Here is a 26,219-nt window from a genome sequence, read left to right on the forward strand (position 1 = left end):
AGTATGTTGATGTAAGTGTATGTTCAAAAAGGACAATGGAACCCTTATCAAACACTGACCACAGGAGGACCAAGCTGTCCTTAATGGGAACCCTCATGAACAGGGACACCATGTCGACAATTACCAGTTCTCAATCACTACACTGGCTTCCTGTCCATCAGAGTATTGACTTTAAAATAATACTACTGGATTATAAAGCACTGAATGGTCTCGGGGCAAGATACATCTCCGATCTCTTGCTGCATATGAACCTTCCTGAGCTCTCAGGTTGTCTGGGGCAGGTCTGCTTACTGTCCCCAGGGTCAAAGCTAAACATGGTGAAGCAGCTTTTAGTTCCTATGCTCCATATATCTGGAATAGCCTTCCAGAGGATCTGAAGTCTGCTCCAACTTTAAGCTCTTTTAAATCGAGGCTTAAAACTTTTCTTTTCGCTGTAGCTTTTAATTAGGATCTCCTACACTGTAACTTCTATTTCTTTATTTTTATGTGATTTTATTCTCTTTATATTGTCTGAAATTTGATGTATGATTTTTATATCTTGTTTTATATAGAGCATTTTGAACTTCCTTGTATTTGAAAAGTGCTATACAAATAAACTTGCCTTGCCTTGTTTCTGTGCTATAGTGTTCTTTGACTATAATTCTGAATGAAACATCCACTCTATCTGTGGTCCTAGACTCCCCCTCTACAGGAAACATCCTCTCCACATCCAATCTATCCTGTTTTATCCTGTTTCTTGGATGGAATTTAATGCAGTACTGTCATTAAACTAACTGGCTTGTAGTTACCTAGCTTATTACTGCTGCCCTCCAGTCTTCTGGCAATTCATCAATTGCCAGTGAAGATTTAAAAACCTCTGATAGAACCCTAGCTGTCTTCCCTTGCTTCTCATGTCAGCCTGAGATGCATTTCCACCCTGACAATTTATCAACTTTTATGTCTGTTTTCTCCATTTCAATAGCAATTTGTTGTAGAATTCAGCCATCACCCTTCATCTGTTCTTGTCCATAATGAATGCATGGACACCTACATCATCTGCCTTCATGCACATTTTGGTTCTTAATTGTCAAGGTCTAATTTCTTTCCTGAGTATTTTACTCCATTACTATACTTATAAAAGGCTTTAAAATATTTATTCTTCTTGTGTGTCAACGATATTTGTTTTTCCTCATGACCCTCTGAATTACCCACTGCACATTCCATTGTCCTGGAGGACCTATTGTACTTTCAGATCTGTATCAGCCATAAGCTAGTTTTACTTTCCTTTATCCAACTCTTAATAGTCTTTGAAAACCTTGGACTGATTCATCCTAAGAAGAATGCATTATCCTGGAGCCATCACTATCTCGCTTTTGAATGACTCTCACTGGTCACCTGTAAGGTGTTGCTGCCACAACACAGTTGCCAGCTCCTGTCTTATCATTTTGTAACAGATATGCACTATTTGGAACTTAATTTCTGGTTTGTATTTATCTTCTTCCCAATGTCCTTAAAACTTATCGTGTTATAATCATTTCTGCAATGCTCTCCCACTGAAATTCCTTCCACTCCTACGTTCCAAGAAATGATGTCCTGTATTCTCCCTCCATCAGGACTATCTGTGTAATGACGCAAAAAAACTTCCTTGGCATATTTTAAAATGTCCCTCTCTTCTAAGCCTTCCAAATTATCCCTGTTAATGTTGGGAAGTTTACATCCTCTTCCAATTAGTACTCCTTTATTCTTCCACCTCGCTTTAATTTACCTACATATCTGCTCCCCTATCTGTCACTGACTAGGTGTAGGCCCACAGCAAAGTGATTGCCGCTTGTCATTTCCAGTTTTCATCCTCATTCGAAGAACCTTCCAAGGTATCCTCCCTCATTACTGCAGTAAAGGACTCCTCATTATTTTTGCAATGCCCCCTTAATTTTTACAGACACCCCATCAACACTGAAGAGTTTTACTCTGGAATGATGAGTTGCTAGTCAACCACATCTCTATGATGGCAGCAGTATCATCTTCCCATGTCTTAACATCCTCCGTTCAACTGCCTTACTTGTCAGACTTCTTGCCAGCAAATAATGCAGTACATCGTTGTATTCCTCCCAAGTGCTTTATCCTGTCAATGCTCCTTCTACAGGTTTCCCGTCATCCTGACATTGAACACTGGAACAAAATGTTCACAAGGAAATCATAAATTAAGCATAAATTGTACTCAACTTTTACTAGAAAGAACACAATTAGGGAAGAAAAACAAATATGAAGCCCATTTTAGTGTAATGTGATCAAAGTGACCATAGTGTTCTATACTGAGGTAGTGATTAGGGTTGTGCTGGTTGGTTCAAGAATTAACTGGTTAAAGGGAAGCAGCTGTCCTTGAAGCTAGTGATGTGGGACTTCAAGCAGATGTACCTCCTGCTCAATGGTAGTTGTGAGAAGACATCATGGCCCAGATGGTGGAGACCTTTGATGATAGACGTTGCCTTCTTGAGGTAACATCTCATGAAGATACTGCAGATGGTGGGAGTGATGTGTCCATGATTTTTTGGGCAAAGTCGACTGTATTTCTGCAACCTCTTACATTCCTGTGTATTTTAATTTCCATACCAGACCATGATGCAACTGATCAGGATACTTTCAACAATACATCTGTAGAAGTTTGTTAGGGTGTTTGGTGTCATTCCAAATATCCTTAAGCTCTTAAGAAAGTATAGTACAGAGACTGGCATGCCTTCCTAGCGCTTGCATCTATGTGCTCGGCTCAGAACAGATCATCTGATGTTTTAACGCCCAGGATTGTAAAGCTGCTGTCTCTTTCCACCAATGATTTCCCCATGTAAACTTGCATGCATTTGCCCTCCTTCCCTTTTCTAAAGCCAACAATCAGTTCTTTGGTTTTATTGATCATTTTCTTATCTTGGGTGCAGCTTCTCCAGTAGCACACATTCAAAGATTCAAAATGCATTTATTATTGAAGTATGTATACAGTATACAACCCTGAGATTCGTCTTCCCACAGGCAGGCATGAAACAAAGAAACACCATGGAACCCACTCAAAGAAAACATCAAATATATAAAAAAAGAACATATTGGGCAAACAGCAAAAAATGAGCAAATAACACACAGAATGTTAAACATCAAACCGCAGAGTCCTTGAAGTAGTCTAGGAATGTTCAGTTTAGTTCAGTTCAATGTAGCCCCATCAGATTTGGAGTTATTGGAAGAACCTGGATGCTACATAACCCTTACTGCTCTCAGACAAGTTCAACAGAATCAGTAATCAGGTTTCAATAATTTCAGCAGATAAAAGTGATGCTTAGTTTTGAATATTTTATTTGTTTTTTATTGATTTGAATTTTTGGGTTGTACAGAATTGGGGCTGAGGTAGACAATTTATCAACGGTAATACAGTACTATAAACTTTTTATAATCCCCTGTCATAATGCAGAGTATTTGTACTGTACATAATCTCACCCGCAATAAATCATGGAGCTGAATTGGTCAGGATTCAGCTTTGTGTCTCCTACGCATCTTCACCCCGTACTTTCCTAGACTAGATACAGTGGGTGACCACATTGGCTCCCCACTCTTGCTATGTGTATGTGCAGCCATGACTCATTCTCAGGTGAGGAGCATTGAGCTACTTTGCCAGAACAATTGACAAACTTTGACAGAAGCATGGCTTAGTGCCCAGCCCATTAAAGTGTAAGAAGACTTGGAACAGCTTATTAACATTGCCTGATATTCAAGAGTTGCAAAAATGTTAAATTTGCTTTAAAAATTGAAATAAGTATTAAAGTAAATATCAATCCAGAGTGGATGAACTCACATTTCTTTACAGCGATCTCCCTCCCACAGTGTGTACTCAATGCATGGCCTATCAAAACAGTGAAACCAACATAGAAATTAAAGATTTAATTCAAAATATTAAAACGTCCAACCATCCTTCTCCATCCTGCTCTCCAGGTGGAGAACCTGCATTGAAGTGAAGGCGCTTGGATCATGTGCTGGCTGTGGATGAAGGACCTAGATTCCTAGCATGGCCTCTGTAGGCTTAGAGAGAGAGACCTGGGCTCCTAGTACAATGCAGACGATACCCAGAACACAGGGAGTTCACTGGGGGTCTCCATGGGAAATCCATTACAGCAGATCGATAGGCACACTGGCCTTAAGTGTGCCTGCAGAATCTTGGGTCTACCTTCTCTGAGAGAAGGTCTCCCTACAGAGTCCAGCAACCCAGCCGGCTGGCAGCCAAGTCACATTCATCAGAAAGAAATGCTGAATGATGCAAGTGTGATCTACTGGTCTCTCTGTTTAAAGGTTTGTCCAATGGGTGATGTGTTAATGAAGTCTCATTATTGACAATATATGTTCTCATCAGATTAAGAACATGATGGAGCAGTTGGTATACAAGTTGATACAGTGTGTAGTGGGTCTGTAGGGTGGACAGGGAGATGATGAGGTAAAAGTGAAGTCAGTGAGATAAGTTGAGTGTAACATTGAGGCAAAATTGAAAAAAGTGATGAACACAGGACTGAAGATCTTACATTTGAATGCACACAGTACATGGAATAAAATGGATGATCTTATACAGTAGTTGGAGATTGACTGGTATGACATGGAAATCAATGAGACATGGCTGAAAGAAGATCATAGTTGGAAGCTTTAGACCATAAGATAGAGGAACAGAATTAGGCCATTTGGCCCATAGAGTCTGCTCTCCCATTTCATCATGGCTAATCCAATTTTCCTCGCAGCCCCAATCTCCTGCCTTCTCCTGTATCCCTTTATGCCCTGACCAATCAAGAATCTATCAACCACTGCCTTAAATATACATATACAATATACATAAAGACTTGTCCTTAACAGCTTAACATCCAAGAATATACCTTGTATTGAAAGGAAAGGCAGATAGGCAGAGGGGGCAGAAGGTGCAGAGGGGATAGGATGGCTCTGTTGGGAAAAAAATGAAATCAAATTTTAAGAAAGAGTTGACATAGGATCAGAAGATGTAGAATCCCTATGGGTGGAGTTAAGAAACTCCAAGGGTAACAAGATCCTGTTGGGAGGTATACACAGGCCCCTGAACAGTAGCCAGGATGTGGAATATAAATTTAAAAAGGAAATAGAAAAGGGCAATATTACAATAGCCATGGAGAATTTCAATATGCAGGTAGATCAGGAAATTCAGCTTGGTGCTGCATCCCAAGAGAGGGAATTTGTAGAATGCCTACAAGATGGTTTTTTGAGACAGGTTGTAGTTGAGTCCACTAGGGGAAAGCAATTTTGGTTTGTGTGTTGTGTAATGAACCAGATTTGATAGGGAGCTTAAAATTAAAAACAAACCTTGCAAGTCAGCAATATGATAGAATTCACTCTGCAGTTTGAGAGGAAGAAGATAAAGACTTGTTGTGCCTATACAACTATATCAATGAAAATAAAAGCACACAAGCAGGAGATGATTTAACTGGTGAATTCACATTGCTGGGAGAGAGCACAGATCAATGCACATGTGTAGACAGCAGAACTATGCACATTGGTAAGTTATCAGTCCATACTTAGTTCTAAGGGGAGTCCTTGCTCTAAAAGAAATAGATCCATACATTACACTTCCTTCTTCTTTAGATTAATGTAACATAAAACTGTATATGTAACAAAACATTCAATTTCCCTTTAATAAACCATATTCAAGGAAACATGCTTTCACAATAACAGTCCATAACTAACTTCATTCTACTAAAGATCTAGTCTTTTGGGTGGCACTCTGTTTCTTTCAGGATAGCAGCTTTGGAGCTGTTGAGTGGCATCAGGTTTGGCAGATGTCAAAGAGCGTTCTCTGGTCCAGGGGTCACGTTGTTGATCATCACTGAGAGGTAGGTCCAGTGGCTGTACTATGTGTCCATCTCGTTGGATTCAGTCAATGCAGGTGCATTCTTCAGCTGAGCATCCAGTACTTGGCAACTGGTTGAACTGTTTATTCTGCACTTTCCGCCGTAGATCTGGTTTCAGGAGGTCTACGCGAGATCTCAGATTCCTGTTCGTGAACAACATTGCAGATGTTTGATTTGTCATCACATGAACAGAGTTCCGATACAGAAAAAGGGAATTGTCCTCCTTGTCCAATGCTTTAATGGACATCTTGAAGGTCTGGATAAACCTTTCAGCTAACCCATTCATTGCTGGATGGCGAGGAGCTGACTTGAAATGCCTGATGCCATTTTTTTCATGAACAGTTGGAATTCATCTGATGTGTACTGTGGTCCATTGTCACTCACAATTTGTTCTGGGAAGCCTTTTCTGGTGAAGATAGTCCTCAGAGTGGAGACAGTCTTTGCTGAGGTGGTTGACTTAATTGGTCTAACCTCCGGCCACTACGAATGAACATCCATTGTAAGGAGTCTATAAATGGCCCAGCAAAGTCAATATGTACTCTTTTCCATGGTGAGCAGTGGGTGTAACGGTGCCTGTGGGGATGCATTTTGAACTTTTCACATCCCAAACAGCTTTTGGCTAAATTTTCAACCATGTGTAGCTCCAGGTGAGATTCTTCATCTTGACTGTACCCAGGTGTCCTTCGTGCAGATTTTCTAACACTCTGGTGCACAGTTTAGAGGGAACCACAACACGAGATCCACATATCAGCGTTCTTTGACATGCTAACATTCGGTCTCATCTCGCTGAGAGCTCTGAAAACATGGGGTTACCATGAGCTGGGCATCCTTGCATGGTGATTTCACAGACGTTTGACAATGTTAGGTCATTCCTTGCTTCTCTTCATATTTCAGAATTTGTTTCTGGCAACTGGTCCACCAATGCTGAGTGAAACACTTCTGCTGAGTCATAGAATGAAGATGATTTTTCAGTTGCCAACAGTCGAAGATGTGTCAAGCCATCAGCATTGCTGTGTTGTTTAATACTCTTGAACTCTATGTCTTAAGAGTGGGCTCCTAGAAAAAGCGTCCAACGTTGGAACAAGATAGCAGTCATCTCTGGGATTTCCTTCCTGGGATTGAAAATAGACACAAGGGGCTGGTGATCTGTTGCTAGCATAAACTTTTATCCATAGAGGTAATGGTAGAACTTCTTTATTCCCCATACTGGATTAAGGGCCTCTTGGTTGATCTGTGTATAGTTGTGTTGTGCTCATCAGTGATCTTGAAGCAAACGCAAGCAGGCTTTCCGATCCATCTTTCATAACGTGCGGCAAAACAGCTCCAACGCCATAAGGAGACGCATTGCATGCAGTCTGATGGGCAGGGATGGCAGTTTATTAGATGTTATTAGTCTCTTTGTTTCTTTGAATGCTCTTTCACATCTTTCTCCTGTCTGCAACAAAGCATTCAAACTGCAGCAATGTTTGGGAGAAACCGGTGTAGTGATTTACAAGTCCCAAATATGACCCGAACTGTGACACCTTTTCCTGTTTGGGTCCCTGTAGCATTGCTTCAGTCTTCTCGTGTGATTTATGTGAGCCAAGTTTGTCAGTAACTTGTTCATAACATGAAATTTCATTCTTGAAAAACTCACATTTCTGACCTATTCACTCAGCCTAGTAAGCACTTTACCAAGTTTCGAAGATGCTTTTCATCACTTTTGCCAGTCATGATGATGTCATCAAGGTAACATTGTGTTTCTGGGATATCTTGGAGTGCTTGGTCCATTACTCTTTGTCAAATTGCTGGAGCTGATGCGATGCCAAAGATGAGATGATTACACTGGAACGGTCCCTTGTGAGTGTTGATTGTGATGAACTTCCTGCTTGACTCCTCAATCTCCATTTGCAGATAGGCTTCTGACAAGTCAATCTTTGAAAACCTCTCCCCGCCTGGAAAGATGCAGAAGTGTCTTCTATTCGTGGCAGGGCATACTGCACAGTACGCAGCACCAGGCTGATGCTCACCTTGAAACCCCCACCTATGCAAATAGCTCCAGTCTTCCCTTCTTGATCATTGGGACAGTAGGTGTGGCCCAGCCTTGCAGTGAATTCCAGACACCTCCAAGCTCTGAAGTCCAGCGTCCACTTAAGGACATAATGCGTAAGGTATTTGACGCGCTTTATGAAATCTTGGTGTTGCTGTTTCATCCAGTTCAATTCTGCCCGTCACACCTCTGAGCTTACCAATCCCCTTCTCAAACACCTCCTTATTAGTATTAAGCAGCTATGCCAGTCTCTGGTTACTGCTACCATTTGGGCTGCCATTGCCTGTTGATTTCACACTGTGAGCTTTGATTGTGTGCCAGTCTAGTTGGATTTTTCTCAACCATTCACATACGAAAAGTGTTTGGCCTCCAATTCTCTATACGTATCGTTCTAACTGCTGCACTTGGCCTCAATATAGCACATTCACTTTCAGTTTGCCTTTGGGAGAAACTTTCTCACCTGTGCTCATTACTGAGGTCTTTTCTAATAGTAGCTTAGAAAAATTCTGTTATAGTCAGCTTCTGAAATCATAGAGGAAGCTGACCCTGTATCCAGCTTCATTTTCAGTTTTACACCAGATACGTCTGTTGTGTTCCATATGATTTTGTGATCTGCTTCAGTAATGCTTCACAGTTCTAGGCATGACAGCGCACCTTTGTCAGACTCTGTGTTGTCTGATCCTGTTTCACATTCGGTAACTGTGGATTTTGTCTTTGATATTTCTCACTCTGTGTGGTTGTTCCTCTTTGGTTGTGCTTTTTGTCTGACTTGTGCACTCTCTGTGTGGCATTCTTTATGACACTTTGCAAACTTTTTCTTTGAACCAACAATCACTTACATCATCGGAGGATTTGCCACATTGATAACAGTTTTGACTTTTTGCACCATTCAGGGACATTTTGTATTCTAAACTCTTTTTCTGTAGTTCTGACGCATTATTGGCTACAGTCTTTAATGATAGAGACTGTTCAATGCCCGATTTAAGGCTTGGTCTCTTTTTGTCAGTAACCTCTTTTGAGTGTGTTGACTATGCATGCTACGTACAAGCCTGTCCCTTAATGCACTAGAAAGTCTATCTCTAAAGTCACGGCATTGGGAAAGTTTGCACAGTTCTGCAACATTTTCAGCAAAACTTTCATCCTTTGTTTGGTTCCTTTTGTTAAATCTAAAGCTCTCAGCTATTGCCAGCTGTTTAGGCCTCAAGTGATTTTGTAAAGTTGTAACAATTTCAATGAATGTCTTGCTTGCCGGCTTTTCAGGAGTTGCTAAATTGTGCAAAAGCCTGGATGTTTTAGCACCTATTAAGCTGAGAAATGTGGATAATTTCTTCTCCTCATCTACATCGTTCGCATTACAATACAGTTCAACCTTCTTGATATATGATTCCCAGTCCTCATTAGCACTATCAAATTTCCTGACTTAGGCCATCGTCACGTTATTTTCACTTTAACTTTGCTGGTTGCGCATCCTTCACTGTGTACTATGCAGTTACTCATGTGTCCTTTGAGAGTGGCTGTGACTACATTCTCCGTACTGATAACTCTTTCCTCTCGCTGTCTCCCCGTAACTGTTGGTGCAGCTGGTGATATTCGCCGACTTTCAGTTTTGTACTCGTCACCAATTTGTTGTGTCTGTACACCTGCATATCAATTAAAATAAAAGCACTGCACATGGGAGATGGCTTTAACTGGTGTATTCACATTGCAGGGAGAAAGGGAGCAATGCTCATGCATAGACAACAGATCAGTGCACATAGGTAAGTTATCAGCCCATATGTAGTCATTGCTCATAAAGAAATAGATCCATACATTGCAATACGAGTATTACTGTGGAATTACAGAGGCATGAGAGGTGCCAATTTGGTAGGCACAGGTATATCCTAAAGATAAAGTATTCTAAAGGGAGGATGAGGCAAACACGGGTGACAAGGGAATAAAAGTCAGCATAAAATCAAAAGAGAGAGGATATAATACAGCAATAATTGGTGGGAAGATAGAGAATTGGGAAGCTTTTAAAAACTAACAGAAGGTAACAAAAACCATTAGGAGTAAAAAGATGAAATATGAAAGGTAAGGTAGCCAAAAAAATATCAAAGAAGATACCAATTATTTTTCAGATATACAGTATAAAGAGGATTCTTTTACCTTAAGCTCCTTCATAAAATCTAGTTGTAAACAGCTCGTCCACCTTGCATTAATTAGTCCAAGCTCTGCCAAGAGTTCTGCTGTACTCTGATTAAGACATTCTTTTATGCTTTCATGAAACCAACTTCTCCTTCTGTTAGTTTTTGACAGCATCTCCCAATACACCCTCTAAATGATGCTTCTTTAGCTTAGTCAAGAGTGCAAGCCTCCTTTTTAACAGAGACACAGACAAACATGGTGCATGCAATAGTCCAGTTACATAGAAAGAAAACACAGAAACATAGAAAACCTACAGCACAATACAGGTCCTTCGGCCCACAATGCGGTGCCGAACATGTACCTACCTTAGAAATTACTTCAGGTTACCCATAGCCCTCTATTTTTCTCAGCTCCATGTACCTATCCAAGAGTCTCTTAAAAGACCCTATTGTATCTGCCTCCTCCACCGTTGCCGGCAGCCCATTCCATGCAATCGCCACTCTCTGCAGAAAACACTTACCCCAACATCTCCTCTGTACTTACTTCCAAAAGCTCCAGCACATCCTTTTTCTTAATGTCTACATGCTCAAGCCTTTCAGTCTGCTGTAAGTCATCCCTACAATTGCCAAGGTCTTTTCCATAGTGAACACTGAAGCAAAGTATTCATTAAGTACCTCTGCTACCTCCTCTGGTTCCATACACACTTTTCCCTGTGCAGAACGCCACACAAATATCCCCTGAACATTTGCCACATTTCTGCCGTACATTTCCCTGAAAACAATTTATGTATCTGTTCCCAATTTATGCTTCCATGTTCCTGCCTGATAGCTTCATATTTCTCCTTACTCCAATTAAACGCTTTCCTATCTTGTCTGTTCCTATCCCTCTCCAATGCTATGATAAAGGAGATAGAACTGTGATCACTGTCTCCAAAATGCTCTCCCACTGAGAAACCTGACACCTGACCAGGTTCATTTCCCAATACCAGATCAAGTACAGTCTCTCCTCTTGTAGGCTTATCTACATATTGTGTCAGGAAACCTTCCTGAACACACCTAACAATCTCCACCCCATCTTAACCCCTCATTCTAGGGAGATGCCAATCAATATTGGGGAAATTAAAATCCCCCATCACGACAACCCTGTTATTACTGCACCGTTCCAGAATCTGTTTCTCTATCTGCTCCTCGATCTCCCTATTACTATTGGGTGGGTGGTCTATGAAAAACACCGAATAGAGTCATTGACCTCTTCCTGTTTTTAACTTCTACCCACAGAGACTCAGTAGACAATCTCTCCATGACTTAATCCTTTTCTGCAGTCATGACACTATCTCTGATCAGCAGTGCCACACCCCCACCTCTTTTGCCTCCCTCCCTGTCCTTTCTGAAACATCTGAAGTAGCCATTCCTGTCCCTGAGCCATCCAAGTCTCTGTAAAGGCCACATCATCATAGCTCCATGTACTGATCCACACTCTAAGCTCATCCGTTTTGTTCATAATACTCCTTGCATTAAAATAGACACATCTCAAACCATCAGTCTGAGTGTGTCCCTTCCCTATCACCTGCCTATCCTCCCTCTCGCACTGCCTACAAGCTTTCTCTCTTCCTCCGTCTCTTCAGTTTGGTTCCCACCCTTCAGCAATTCTAGTTTAAGCTCTCCCCAGTAGCTTTTGCAAACCTCCCTATCAGGATATTGGTCCCCCTTAAGTGCAACCCATCCTTTTTGTACAGGTCATGCCTGCCCTAAGAGGTCCCAATGATCCAGAAATCTGAATCCCTGCCCCCTGCTCCAATCCCTCAGCCACACATTTATCCTCCAACTCACTCTATTCCTATACTCACTGTCACGTGGCACAGGCAGTAATCCCAACATTACTACTGGTCAGTATTACTGTTCCTTGCCCCTGTGAGTTGTTCTATCATGTTTTCTCATTGGTTCACCGGGCAACCAGAAGCAGGGGAGGGATAAGTTCTTATCATGGACTGAGAGGCAGGATGAGAATGTTAACTTAGGCTGGATATTGGAGACTAAAACAAGAACGAAGGATATAAGAGTCTGCAGGTGCTAGAGCCAAACAGAAAATTGTGGGAAAACTCAAAATGGGATGGCCAATATTTCAAGTTGTGATCCTGCATCAGGACTGGGAGTGTGGAGACAACATACAGTACTGTGCAAAAGTATTAGGCACATGTTAAAAAAATCTGTAAAGCAAAGATGCTTTCAAAAATAATGAAAAGTTACTAAATATCAAGAATTTTACTATATAGAACAGTGAACAGTAAAAAAAAAGTAAATCAAATCAATATTTGGTGTGATCACACCTTGCCTTTAAAATTGCATTAATTCTCTTAGACACATTGTCGTGCAGTCTTATAAGAAAATCAGCTGATAGGCTGTTCCAAGCATCTTAGCGAACTTGCCACAGTTCTCCTGCAGACTTTGACCATCTCTCCAGGTAACCTCAGACAGCATCGATGATGCTGAGATCAGGGCTCTGTGGAGGCCATATCATCTGTTGCAGAACTCCCTGTTCTTTTCACACCATTCTTTGACCTTGGCCATGTGTGTTGGGTTTATCGTTCCGTTGCAGAATGAAGTTGGGATTGATCAGACACATCCACCTTGGTATTGTGTGATGAATGAGAATCTGCTTTACTTCTCAACATTGAGGATTCCATTAATTTTGAACAGATCACCAACTCCATTTGTAGAAATGCAGCTTCAAACCTGTAGGGAACCTCTGCCGTGCTTCACTGTTGGCTGCAGACACTCACTCTTGTGGCACTCTCCAGCTCTTCTATAGCCAAACTGCCTCCTGCTTGAGACAAAAATTTTAAATTTTGACTCATCAGTCCAGAGCACTTGCACCCCAGTCGTGTTTTTGTGCGTAGGTGAGTCCCTTGGTTTTGTTTCAACTTCGAAGGAATGTTTTTTTGGCAGTAGCTCTTCCATGTATATCACTTCTAACAAGACTTCTCTGGACTGTAAAAGGGTGTACTTGGGTTCCAGTGGTTTCTGTGAGGTGAAGGTGATAGCAGTGCTAGACTTCTTCCAGTTTAGAAGGGACATCAGTGTGATGCATCTCTCATCTGATGTACTCCGTTTCTGTGGCCGACCATAGTGTTTCTGGTCCTCAGCCTTTCCCATTTCTTTGTGCTTCTTCAGTTCTTCAGAAGAGCTTGGACAGCACATCTTGAAACTCCTGTCTGTCATAAAAATTTCTGCTTGGGAAAGATTTTGCTAATGCAGAATAACCAACTTGTGTCTTGTTGCTTTGCTCACTTTTGCAATGGTGATGACTTAAAGTTAAACTATCACATCTGCCACGCCCTCACCTTTTAGTTTGATTGTCCTTTGCCTACTTTGATTCCTTCCACACTTGTTTCTGTTTCAGTTAATCGGTTTCATTCATCAGCTCATTATGTCATTTATCATTCATTGTTATCTTTGTTCAATTATGCACTGAGCTGTGGACCTCCAAGGTGATCAAGTTTATATTTGAAAAGTTGTTATTACTTAATATGTTACTTTCTTTAACAAAATATACATTTTTCTCTGTAATATTTAATTTTTTTTGGAAAATGAATCTTTGGAAATCTAGAATTTGTTATTTTCTACTGACACACTAATGCAGAATAAATATTTAAAACAAAAGTTATACTAAAAAAAATCTAGGGTGACTAAGACTTTTGCACAGTACTGTAGCTGGTAAAAAGAGGAGAGTATTCTCATTAACTGAGGAAAGCATCAATAAAGTGTCAATAAATACCTCAGAATTGGGGTGAGGCAGGGAGAAGGTTATAAGTACTTTCAGGAACAACAGAAGCCCAAAGTATTTCTGCACTCAGGTGTTGACTGCTAGCAGTGTGAAAAGACTTGAACAATCAGCTTTCACAACAGGTACAATGTGTCCCCGCAAAAGCTGGACGCTCTTTGCTCAGCACGTCCTGCCCTTCTTCCAGCCATTATACAGCTATGGTGTCTAGCTGCCCTCAGTTCAGCCTACACAGACTAGCCACCATTGAGGGAGCACAGCACTCTTGAAAATTTGGAACAAGAGGAGGTTGAACAGCTCTTTCAACAATGCCATTCATTTACTTTGCTAGCAACGCCACATTATTATAACTGGTCCCTAATCACCGCTGAAACTGAGGAAGAAGTTAAAGGTCCACCACATTGGTCTGCAGTCACGCAAAGGACAGATCAGGTAAAGACAGTAGATTTTCCCCCATTAAGGGCACTAGCAAATAGAAGAGTCTGTACAACAAAATGTAGGTAGGTTCATGATTACCAAAACTGAAATGAGCATATTTTTAGAATTTTCCATTACTATTTCTAATAGCTTTGTCCACCCATTTTAGGATTATTTGTAGTTTTGGATATACAATCCACTATTTCTTCATTTTTCTCCTTTATATGGAAAATGTGACTTAGCACAACCAAATTTGGAAAACCATAAGATATAGGAGCAGAATTAGGCCAATTGGCCTATTGAGTCTGCTCCACCGTTTCATCATGGCTGATTTATTATCCTTCTCAACCCCACTGTCCTGTATTCTCCCCTTAACCTTTCACATCCTGACTAAACAAAAACATATCAACCTCCGTTTTAAATATACCCAATGACTTGGCCTCCACAGCTGTCTCTGGCAATGTTTTCCACAGTTTCACTGCCATCTGATTGTAGAAATTCCTCCTCATCTTTGTTCTAAAGGGATGTCCCTCTATTCGGAGATTGTGCCCTCTGGTCCTAGACTCACTCACTATAGGAAACATCCTCTCCACATCCACTTTATCTTGGTCTTTCAATATTTGGTAGGTTTCAATGAGATCCACTTTCATACTTCTAAAACTTCAACAAGTACAAGCTCAAAGCCTTCCTCATACATAAATCCTTTCACTCCCAGAATCATTCTTGTGAACCTCCTCTGGACCCTCTCCAATGCCAGCACATCTTTTCTTAGATAAGGGGTGCAAAACTGCTCACAATACTTCAGGAGAGGTCTGATGAATGCCTTATAGACCCTCAGCATCACTTTTATATTCTAGCCCTCTCAATATGAATGCTGACATTGCATTTGCCTTCCTCACCACTGACTCAACCTGCAAATTAAACTAGGGAATCCAGCAAAAGACTCCCAAGTCCCTTTGCACCTTTGATTTATGAATTTGCTCCCTGATTAGAAAGTAGTCAATGCCTTTATCCCTTCTACCAAAGTGCATGACCATATAATTTCCTACATTATATTTCAGCTGCTCATTCTTCTAATCTGCCTAAGTCCTTCCTCAGACTCCCTGTTTCCTCAACATTACCTGCCCCTTCCCTCCATACGTCTTTGTATTGTCTGCAAACTTGGCAATAAAGCCATCAAGTCCATCATCCAAATCATTGACTTTTAACATAAAAAGAAGCAGTCCTAGCAACGACCTCTGCAGAACACCATTATTCACTGGCAGCCAACCAGAAAAGGTCCCTTTTATACCCACTCTGTGCCACCTGCCGGTCAGCCAATCTTCTGTCCAGGTTGATATCTTTCCTGTAATACCATGGGCTCTTATCCTGTTTGGCAGCTTCATGTGTGGCACCTAGTCATAGGCCTTTTGAAAATCCAAATAAACAACATCCACTGACTCTCCTTTGTCAATACCAGATTTGCCAGGCAAAATTCTTTCTTAAAGAAACCATGCTGATTTGGCCTATTTTATCATGTCCCTCTAAGTACTCCAAAACCTCAGCCTTAATAATGGGCTCTCGCATCTTCCCAACCACTGAGGTCAGACTAAATAGGCATCCGTTAGTCTCGAGAGACCATGGATTTGCGTCTTGTTTCCAGAGTACTGGCCTAGGTACTCTAGGTATGCTGCAAGTCTCCCTTTCCCCACGCCACCGATGTTGTCCAAGGGAAGGGCAAGGGCTGATACAGCTTGGCACCGGTGTCATCGCAGAGCAATGTGTGGTTAAGTACTTTGCTCAAGGACACAACACGCTGTCTTAGCTGAGGTTCAAACTGGTGACCTTCAGATCACTAGACCAATGCATTAACCACTTGGCCACACACCAACACTAACTGGTTTATAATTTCCTTTCTTCTGCTTCACTCCCTTTTTATTGAGTGGAGTGATATTTGGAATTTTCCAGAGCTCCAGAATCATTCCAGCATCTAGTGATTCTTAGAAGATCATTACTAAAGCTTCCACAATCTCTTCAGCCACCTCTTTCAGAACCCCGGGGGTATAGTCCATCTGGTCCATGTGACTTATCAACCTCCAGACATTCTTTTCTCCATGCTGTCTTCCAGATCAAACCCATGGCACATGATTTTTTATTCAATCCAGTCATTGTGATTATTGTTTGTAAACACTTGAGAACCTTCATCAAATTCATATATCCCTGGAAGTCTTTTTAAAGATCATTCATGGAATCCTTGTGTTACCATTTTCAACACTTACTCAAAATTATCAATGAGATTAGTCAGGCTTGGCCTGCCCTTCATAAATCCACACTGCCTCTCCCTCATCAGAGAATACCTTGTCCATTTCTTCAGCAACTCTGGCACAGATGACGGATCTGTCTAATTTCTGTCAGTTTCGTCTGCCTTGCTCATCTGAAGAATGGACTGACATTGTCCATTAATAATGGAAAACTGCAATGAGCTGCAATCTACTCTTTCAAAGGAAACTTGAGAGCTTTGGAAAGTTACAATAAATATACCAACAATTCTCCACTGCAATTTCCTTTAATGGTTCCTTTATTCTGTATGTTACTGTTTTTTTCTCTTTCAATATTTTTATTAATGTATACAAGAATATATAACAAATACAGAGTGTATATATATAAAAAAATTACTAACAGAATACAGACAATAGAAAAATTGAACTGTATAGGACTGTGTAACATATGTGTATATAGTACTCCGGTAATGATTACTAATACTGCAAATTTATAAAGACTATACATTAGGAATTTTATATATATATATATATATATATTAAAAAAAATCTAGCCCCTACCAAGAAAGCCAATGGGTAAGAACAAGGAAAAAAATATTTTTTTAAAAAGTGTCGCTAAATTGTTAACAAAGAATAACATAATTAATAACACCTACATAGAAAATAAACCTTTCACTAGTTAGAGTAGTAGTTCATAAAAGGACCCCATGTCGTATAAAAGTACTGTACTGAATTAGAAATAGAACACCAAATCTTCTCCAAACTAAGATGAGTCGTAATGTCTTTGAACCACTGCATATGAGTAGGGGAGGCTGCTTCTTTCCATTTAAGCAAAATCCATCTTCTCGCCATAAGTGAGATAAAAGCTAGAACATACAAGTCTGAGGGAGTTAAAGTTATATCTTGAGTTCCAAGAATACCAAAGAGAGCAATAAGAGGATTAGGTTCAAAGTTAGTGTTAAAAACTTGAGAAAAAGTAGAAAATACATCTTTCCAAAATTTTTCTAAGCTGGGACATAACCAAAACATATGAATTAATGAAGCATTGGCTGAATTACATTTGTCACAAGTTGGAGAAATATCAGAATAAAAACGGGATAATTTCTCTTTAGACAAATAGGCTCTATGTACCACTTTAAATTGTACCAAAGAATGACGAGCGCAAAAAGATGACTTATTCACTAATTTCAAAATGGCATTCCAATCTTCATCAGAGATTTGCATATTCAGATCATACTCCCAAGCTTGTCTAATATTATGTAAAGAAAGCTGCTTAAACATTAGCAGTTTATTATATATATAAGAAATTGATCCATTAAAAAAAAGGTTTCAAATTTAAAATATCATCTAAGAGACTCTTATCTGAACTTGAAGGAAAGGTAGCCAATTGAGAACGCAGAAAATCTTTAATTTGAAGGTAACCATAAAAATGAGTTTGGGGTAAACCAAATTTGATGAACAACTGCTCAAATGACGTTAAGTTCCCATCAACAAATAAATCCAAAAATTGTCGAATACCCAATCTATTCCATTCTATAAAAACTTTATCAGTAGTAGAGGGTAGAAAAAAGTAATTACAAAGAATGGGACTAGAAAGGGAAAAAATGAGACAAACCAAAAAACTTCCTAAATTGCGACCAGATTCTCAAAGTATGTTCAAGAACTGGGTTATCAGTAATTTTACTGAAGGGTAAAGGAAGAGAAGATCCAAGAAGAGAAACAATTGAGGCATTTTTAACCGATTGAGCTTCTAGTAAAGTCCATGGTAGACAGTCGTCCCTCTTGATATAATATGACCAGAATGTGATATTCCTTATATTAGTTACTCAGTGATAGAATCTGAAATTAGGTAAAGCTAGACTACCATCTTTATTTTTCCTTTGAAGAAAGACTTTGTTCAGCTGGGGTTGTTTATTATTCCACATGTAAGAAGAGAGAATTGAGTCCAAAGAGTCAAAAAAAAATCTTCAGAATAAAAATAGGCAATGCTTGGAAAAGATATAAGAATTTAGGTAACACATTTATTTTAATAGAATTAATACGGCCTAACAAGGATAAAGAAAGAGGAGACCATTTATTAAATAGCCTTTTAAGGTAACTCAGTAGTGGAATAAAATTAGCTTTATACAAATGTTTAAAATTTTTAGTAATAGTTATTCCAAGATAAGTAAACTGATTAGTCATAATTTTAAATGGAAGATTGGTGTTTATTGGTATCAGGTTGTTTAAAGAAAATAATTCGCTTTTATATAAATTCACCTTATAACCTGAGAATCGACTAAGTTGAGAGAATAAAGAAAGAGTGGAAGCTAAGGAGTCATTCACATTGGAAATAAAAAGTGAAATATCGTCTGCGTATAAAGAAATTTTATGAATAGTTTTACTTCGGGTGATACCTGTAATATCCTTGGAATTACGGAGTGCTATGGCCAGAGGTTCTATAGCCAAAGCAAACAACAGAGGACTAAGGGGACAGCCTTGTCTAGTACCTCGATATAGGTTAAATGGTTTAGAGAGTTGAGAATTAGTAAGAACCTGAGCTGTAGGTGAGAGTTTAACCCAACAAATAAAATTCTGAAAATCTTGAAATTCTTAGTTTTAATGTAAAAGCCCTCAATAATCATTTGAAATGTAATAAGATCTTTGCCTATATAAAAAAAACTTCAAGCTCGAATTTTCTTCCTCCAAGAGACTCATCTTCAACATGAAGACACTTTATGTTTCTTTACGAAATGGAAGGAAATGCAATTTCATTCCTCATTTCAAGTCAAATCAAGAGGGGTCTCTATTTTTATAGATGATAAGATCCCTTTTGCTGTACATGACATAATTTCTGATAAAAATGGTCGCTTTGTTATACTCTCAGGAAGTCTAGAGAATAAACCAATTGTATTTGCCAATTTATATGCCCCTAATACAGACAATCCTATTTTTTTCAACATTTTATCTCCCTTCTTCCTGATTTAAATCGTTATTCCTTAATTATGGGGGGAGATTTTAACTTTTGTTTAGATTCATTATTAGACTGTTCTCACCATAAAAACTCTGCTCTTAATAAATCAGTTTCACTTTTTAATTCTTTTTTGAAAGAGTGTAATATTGTGGATGTTTGGCGTTTTCTTTACCCACAGAGAAAGGAATACTTGTTCTTCTCACATGTCCATCATACTTACTCTGGAATTGATTACTTTTTTATTGATAGACGCATGATGTCTTCAGTTAAATCCTGTGAATATAAAGTGATCGCATTGTCTGATCATGCTCCTGTTCTTCTTGTGTTAGCTTTACCTGTTAGATCTACAATAAATAGAACCTGGTGCTTTAACCCAACCTTATTATCAGATACAGATTTTTTAGACTTTTTGGAGAAGCAAATTAATTATTTTTATTTCAGGAGAATATCCAGGAAGAGGCTTCTATCTTGATTGTTTGGGAGACCTTCAAAGCCTATGTTCGAGGACAAATTATCTCTTATTCCTCTAGTGTTAAGAAAAAAAGCCAATGGAGAAAGAGATGCATTAGCACAGAAATTGAAAGCTTTGGATTTAAAGTATGCTACCTCTCATGACTCACATATATATAAAGAATGTGTTGAAACTAAGGCTAAATATGACTGTCTTTTGACATATCCAGTTGAAAATATTCTGCTAAGTAATAAAAGTCAATTTTATATAAATGGAGACAGATCAAGTAAATTATTAGCCAATCAATTAAAGTCTTCAATAGTTATCAGGCAAATTACAGAGATTGTTAAGATTGACGGCTTCAAGACTTTGGATCTCTCTGAAATTAATGATACTTTTAGAGAATTTTATTCAAGGCTTTATAGTTCTGATACCTTTCTGGATGACACAGAAATGCACAGTTTCTTTAGTAAAATTGATATTCCAGTTCTTTCGAATCCTACCTTGTCCCAACTTGATCAACCCATTTCATATGCCGAAATTGCCGAAGCTATTGCGGCTCTTCACTCTGGTAAAACTCCAGGACCAGATGGTTTTCCTTGTGAATTTTATAAAACCTTTTCTAAACTACTTATACCTCAATTATCCGCTGTTTTTTCTGAATCTTTTAAATTAGGTAAACTTCCGCAATCCTTTTATCAAGCAACTATTTCGCTTATTTTGAAGAAAGATAAAAATCCTGCTGAATGTTCCTCCTATTGACCAATCTCCTTACTTAATGTAGATACTAAAATTCTGTCTAAAATTTTAGCCCACAGGCTTGAAAATATTTTACTGTACATTATACGAGAGGATCAGACTGGATTTATTAAAAACTGCTATTCATATTTGAACACTCAACATTTATTAAATGTGATGTATTTCCCCTCTAACAAGCTTTCAGAATGTATATTATCTTTAGACACAGAGAAAGCCTTTGATAGAGTGGAATGGAATTATCTATTCAAGACTTCAGAAAAATTTAAATTTGTTACTTTTTTTCATTATGATAAATTAAATTTGTTCCCTTTTTTTGATTTATATTTTGGTTCTCTTTCGGAGGTAATGTTAAGGGGAGGTGAAGAGTTAGAAATAGAGAAAAGGCAGACAGAAAGTCTGGATTGATTTCTTTTGTTGAGGTGAAGCTTCCTGATAAAGTTAGTTATAATGTATGAGCTTATATTTCACTCTTTGTGAGGGATCCAGACTTGGGGACAGGGGTAACGTTTGAGAGCGACCACTGTTCTGGTTTGTCGCCTTTCAAAGTGCTATATTACACATGTCCAGCAAGATGTTGTCCAGGTCACAGTTCTTCAGGACATCTGGTGGTATCCCATCTGGTCCAGCGATCCTGCCCTGTTTGAGTGCATATTTGGCTGCCTTCAGTTTCTCAATGGTAAATGGGCCGTCATCGATGCCTACTTGCGTTAGTATCGTGGGTATGTCCTCTTCTTCCTCCGTGATTGTTGGAGGGCTTCCCAGCAGGTTCTTGAAGTGGGTAAACCATGTCTGGACATGGTCCTCTGGACATTATCCTTATCCCCAAGTCTGGATCCCTCATGAAGACAGATAACTTCCACGGTATCAGCTTGACCTGCATCTTAGAAAATGGGATGATCTTGAACAGGATTCGTACTGCCATTGACCCTAAACTAAGATTCAATCAGAATGGTTTTCAGCAGAAGTGCACAACAGTAATGCAAATACTTGCTCTCTGTACAATCATCAAGGAAATCAAGAAGAATAACCTTCCAGCCGTGCTTACTTTCATTGATTTTTGCAAAGATTTTGACTCCATTCACCGAGGTAAAATGTTGAAGATCCTGAAAGCTTAAGGTGTTCCAGACCATCTACTCAGAGCAATAGAGTCCAGCTATACCAAGACCATGGCGAAAGTTGTATCACCAGACAGAGAAACAGCAGTGTTCCAGTTCCCAGCTGGTGTGCTGCAAGGAGACACCCTGGCACCCTACACCTTTATAATCGTCCTTGATTACGCTCTACGTCAAGCTACAAAATATCATGACAAGCTTGGTTTTACCATAAAACCAGGACAAACCAAAAGGGTCAGACCAGTTATGCTCACAGATCTCGATTTTGCAGATGACATGGTCCTGCTCTCTGACCAGATGGAGGAAGCACAGCAGCTACTGACAAAAGTGGAAATTGAGTGCAATAAAGTTGGACTTCACTTAAATGCTAAAAAGACAGAGTACATGGCATTCAACTACGATGAAGGTACGCTCAAGACTGTAAAGAATGATACCATTAAGAAAGTCTTAGACTTCAAGTACCTCGGGTCAAGAATGATGAGTTTGGAGAAGGACATAAAGATATGGAAGGCGCTGGCGTGGAGGGCTATGAACGACATGAAGGAAATCTGGAGGTTGAACCTGACCAGAGAGCTCAAAGGAGGATCTTCATACAGTCACAGAGTCCACTCTCACGTACGGATGAGAGACGTGGACACTCACCAGGACCATGAGGAAGTCACTAGATGGTTGCTATACATGAATGCTCCGGATGGCTCTTGACGTGAGTTGGCAACAGGACATGACGAATGTCGAGCTCTATGACAACCTACCAATGTTCACTACTAAAATCGAGGCGAGAAGACTGCAACTAGCGGGGCACTGTCTACGCCACCCTGAGCTACCTGCCAGCCTAGTCATCACATGGGTGCTCAAGCATGGGAGGGTGAACCCTGGGCACCCTCCCAAGACTATGGTCAACACGCTCCTAGAAGATAGCGGCGCGGCTAATGTAGATGAACTGAACACACTGATGAGGGAGAGGGAGGAGTGGAGAGTCCGTCATCATGCCCGATGCCAGCCCCCTAGGCCTGAGTCGACGTAGTAGTAGTAGTTATATTTCACCTCTGCTTAGATGTTACGAATATCAGAAATTTGGGCATGTTGTGTCAGTATGTCGGGGGGAACTAAGGTGTAATAGGTGTGGTAGGGAGCATAAATATGAAGATTGTGAAGGTGTAAAGTTAAATTGTTGCAATTGTCGAAGAGAACATAGTGCAGCTTATAGAGGATGCGAAGTGCTTAAGAAAGCAGCTGCAATTCAACAGATTAAAGTACAGTTGGGTGTATCTTATGCAGAGGCTGTGCAAAAAGTTAAACAGAATGTTGATAAAGTATTACCAATCAGCGAACAAACTGTGAAATCAGTGGATATATGTCAGCATCACTGTTCGCTTAGTAAAGATACTTGTGGATAAAATGAAGTTTGTGATGTTTATAAAAGATGTGGTGAATTGTACTGCTCAGACATCTAGTTGTACTGAGAAAATTAAAGTTATTGTGAAAGCTGCAGAGAAGTATCTTGGTATAACTGGTGTTATGTGGTAAGCTGTAAATGAAGCTTTGATGGATGGGGTATCTGTATCCCAGTCTACTTGTGAAAGTACATAATGGATACCGTATAAGAATATTGCTGTGGAATGTGAGAAGCTTTATTTCTAATGGTCAAGATTTTAAGAAGTTTATTTCTGATTTATCAAATCATCCCAATGTTATATGTATTCAGGAAACCCAGTTGTTATCACATTTAATTTTTTTTTGCATGATTATGTTGTTATTAGGCGTGATAGGTTATTTGGTAAAGGGGGTGGTGTTACCAGTTTTATAAGGAAAGGGGTAGGTTATAGAGCTGTGAATGTGAATGAAACATTTGAGGCACTTGTGAGAGTGTTTGATTCAACAGGTAGGGGTATTAAAGTGGTTAATTTTTACAGTCCTTGTGGAAAACTTTCTATTGATTTTTTTTAGATAGCTCATGTAGCTTTAGCTCACTAAGAGTTTTAAGGTGCGGGGGTTTTAATGCACGTAGTTCTCTGCGGGGTCGTTCGCGGACTGATGGTAATGGTTTGATTGTGGAAGAATTTTTTAATATTTCTCTTCATGTGTGACTTAATGATGAGAGGGGTACGAGATTTAATGTTCATAATAGTTCTGAAATGGCTAAGATTTAACTTTAGTTTCGAACATATTGGCTGGAGTGGGTATGTGGAGTGTTATGAGCGATGAAACATTGGGGAGTGATTATTTCCCTCTATTTATAAGCTTTGTTTACATTTATATAGGGAACAGGAGGCTACTTCTAAAAGGTGGAAGTTTGGTAAAGCAAATTGGGAGAAGTTTAAGGTTTTATGTGATGAATGTCTGTCTGGGCTGAATGTAGAGGATTTCTGCAATGAAAGGTTATGTCACATTATTCATTAAACTGTATTGGAAGTGATTCTTATTAAAGGGGACATTAATAGGAGAAAAGCTGTACTATGGTGGACCGAGGAGTGTGCAGAGGCAATTGGGGAGAGAAATGAGGCATTTAGGAAAGTTAAGAAGTATCACAGTCCAAGTGAACTTATTAAGTATAAAAGGGCATAGGCCATGGTCAGAAAATGCTGAAGATTGTGACAAAGCTGTACTGGAGGTCATAGTGTCATAATATTGGAAAGGATATTAAACTCACAGATGTTTGAGAAGATGGGGTGGGGAATTCATAGGGATAATAATACTGTATGTAGGACACAATTAGCAATAAATGTTGAACAAAAGGCAAATAGATGAGGATTTAAGCTTTCAGTAGCTAAAATACAAGTTATGTGATTTACAAACAGGATTAATAAACCTGCAGTTGATTTGAAATTCTATGGACAAACTCTTGAAGTGTTGGTAAGATTTCTAGGCATGTGGATGGATAATAAGTTGTGATGGAAGTACCATATCAGTAAAATAATTGATAAATATAATGGAGCATTAAATATTCTCAATTATTTTACTTTTGTGGGCATTATCGGGGTACTGCACGAAAATCTCTCTTGACCATTTATATTTGTTTAATTAGATCTGTTCTTGATTATGGCTGTGTGGTTTATGGATCAGCTTCATCTTCAACTTTAAAGTGTTTGGATGTGATACAAGCTCAGGCTCTGAGATTGTGTTGTGGTGCTTTAAGGTTGGCTTTACTGGTTGAAATGGGAAATCACCTTTACAGTTGTGGAGGTTGAAGTTGATATTAACATACTGGAATAATTTGTGTGGGCAAAGAAATTATCATCCTGTTTAAGTGTGTTGGAACACCGTTGGGAACATGACAAAAAGAAGTCTAAAGCTTTGGGTAGCTGGGTTCTTATCATGCTGGGAATATGGGTTTGTTGGATCATGCAGTAAGTCCCACTGTAGGTTTTTCAGTAACCCCACCTAGTTTTTTCCAATGACTCCAGTTGATTTTAGGTTACATGATTTAATAAAGTCTAAGGATTCTGTTAAGCCCAAGAGTCTGTTGGTTCATCAATATATGTAGTAATGAAAATTATTATGGTATGTTAACCAGTTTTACAAATCAGAAGATAATTTAACTGGGAATGTTGGTGTGGCTGTTTTGTGCCTGAATTACAGGTAACAATAAAGGAACTACCATTTAACAGTATATGCAGCAGAATTGGTTGCCGTGATTTTTAGGCTGAGAGTGGATGGAGGAAATTTGTCCATGTAAAGTTGTAATTTGTTCAGATTCCTTTTGAGTTTAAAATAGGTCATTCTAGCAGTAGGTAGATTTACTGTTGGAAGCTTATTAAACATTATTTCGTATACAAAGTATCGGTTTACATGTTTTCTTCTTATGGGTCCCTGCATAAGAGGTGTTGAGGCGCTGAGAAAGCTGTTAAAAGTTCAACAGTGGATATAGACCTTCCACTTAACAAATCAGAAGCTAAGTTCTTTAGTATGGTTAAGAATGAGGGGCTTATGGAAAGACCTGTGGGATAATGGGGATCAGGGAAGACACCTTTACAGAATACATAAAACTGTTGGATTGATGGGAGAAGAGGATAAAACAAGAAGGGAAGGAATTATATTGACACGACTTAGAGTTGGGCATACTATGCTTAATTATTCCTTTTACGGCATCTTGTTGGAAAACATCATTCACGGATGTGTAGGTGTTGTCATCATTATGAAACACTTGAACACATTCTTTTACAATGTGAAGCAGGTAAGGTTGGAAGAAAGCAAATGCAGGCTGCACTACTATCTTTGGGGGTTGACAGTTTTCAATTAAAAACTTTACGAAGTTATGGAAGTGAGTTTAATTTAATTCACAATATTGTTTTTCATTATTTAAAATCTATAGGGCTTTTTGGGGTAATTTAGTTGATAAAGAACTAGTTGGGGATTTATTTCCCAACTCTCTACACCACACTGCAGTCCAGTTGGTGGTGGTAATGTACCTTTAAGTTGGACCTTTTAATGTACTATTAAAAGTTAGAGGAACAAGAGGTTCA

At 39.3% G+C, this 26,219-nt stretch overlaps 1 protein-coding gene across 3 annotated transcripts in view; it reads left to right on the plus strand.

The window, feature by feature from the left end:
• Positions 1–26,219, plus strand: part of LOC132385223 (ATP-sensitive inward rectifier potassium channel 1-like) — an 85,759-nt gene that overhangs the window by 8,627 nt on the left and 50,913 nt on the right. The window contains exon 1 of one of the 3 annotated variants that reach the window (XM_059957178.1): positions 14,218–14,238. The exons of the other annotated variants lie outside the window; for them this stretch is intronic. The gene's annotated coding sequence lies outside the window, so the exon portion shown is untranslated. Of the gene's footprint in view, positions 1–14,217; positions 14,239–26,219 lie in introns of those variants that run through there. 3 annotated transcript variants of the gene reach the window in all.

The sequence above is a fragment of the Hypanus sabinus genome, chromosome X2, assembly GCF_030144855.1.
Source record: "Hypanus sabinus isolate sHypSab1 chromosome X2, sHypSab1.hap1, whole genome shotgun sequence".
NCBI classification, from domain to species: domain Eukaryota; kingdom Metazoa; phylum Chordata; class Chondrichthyes; order Myliobatiformes; family Dasyatidae; genus Hypanus; species Hypanus sabinus.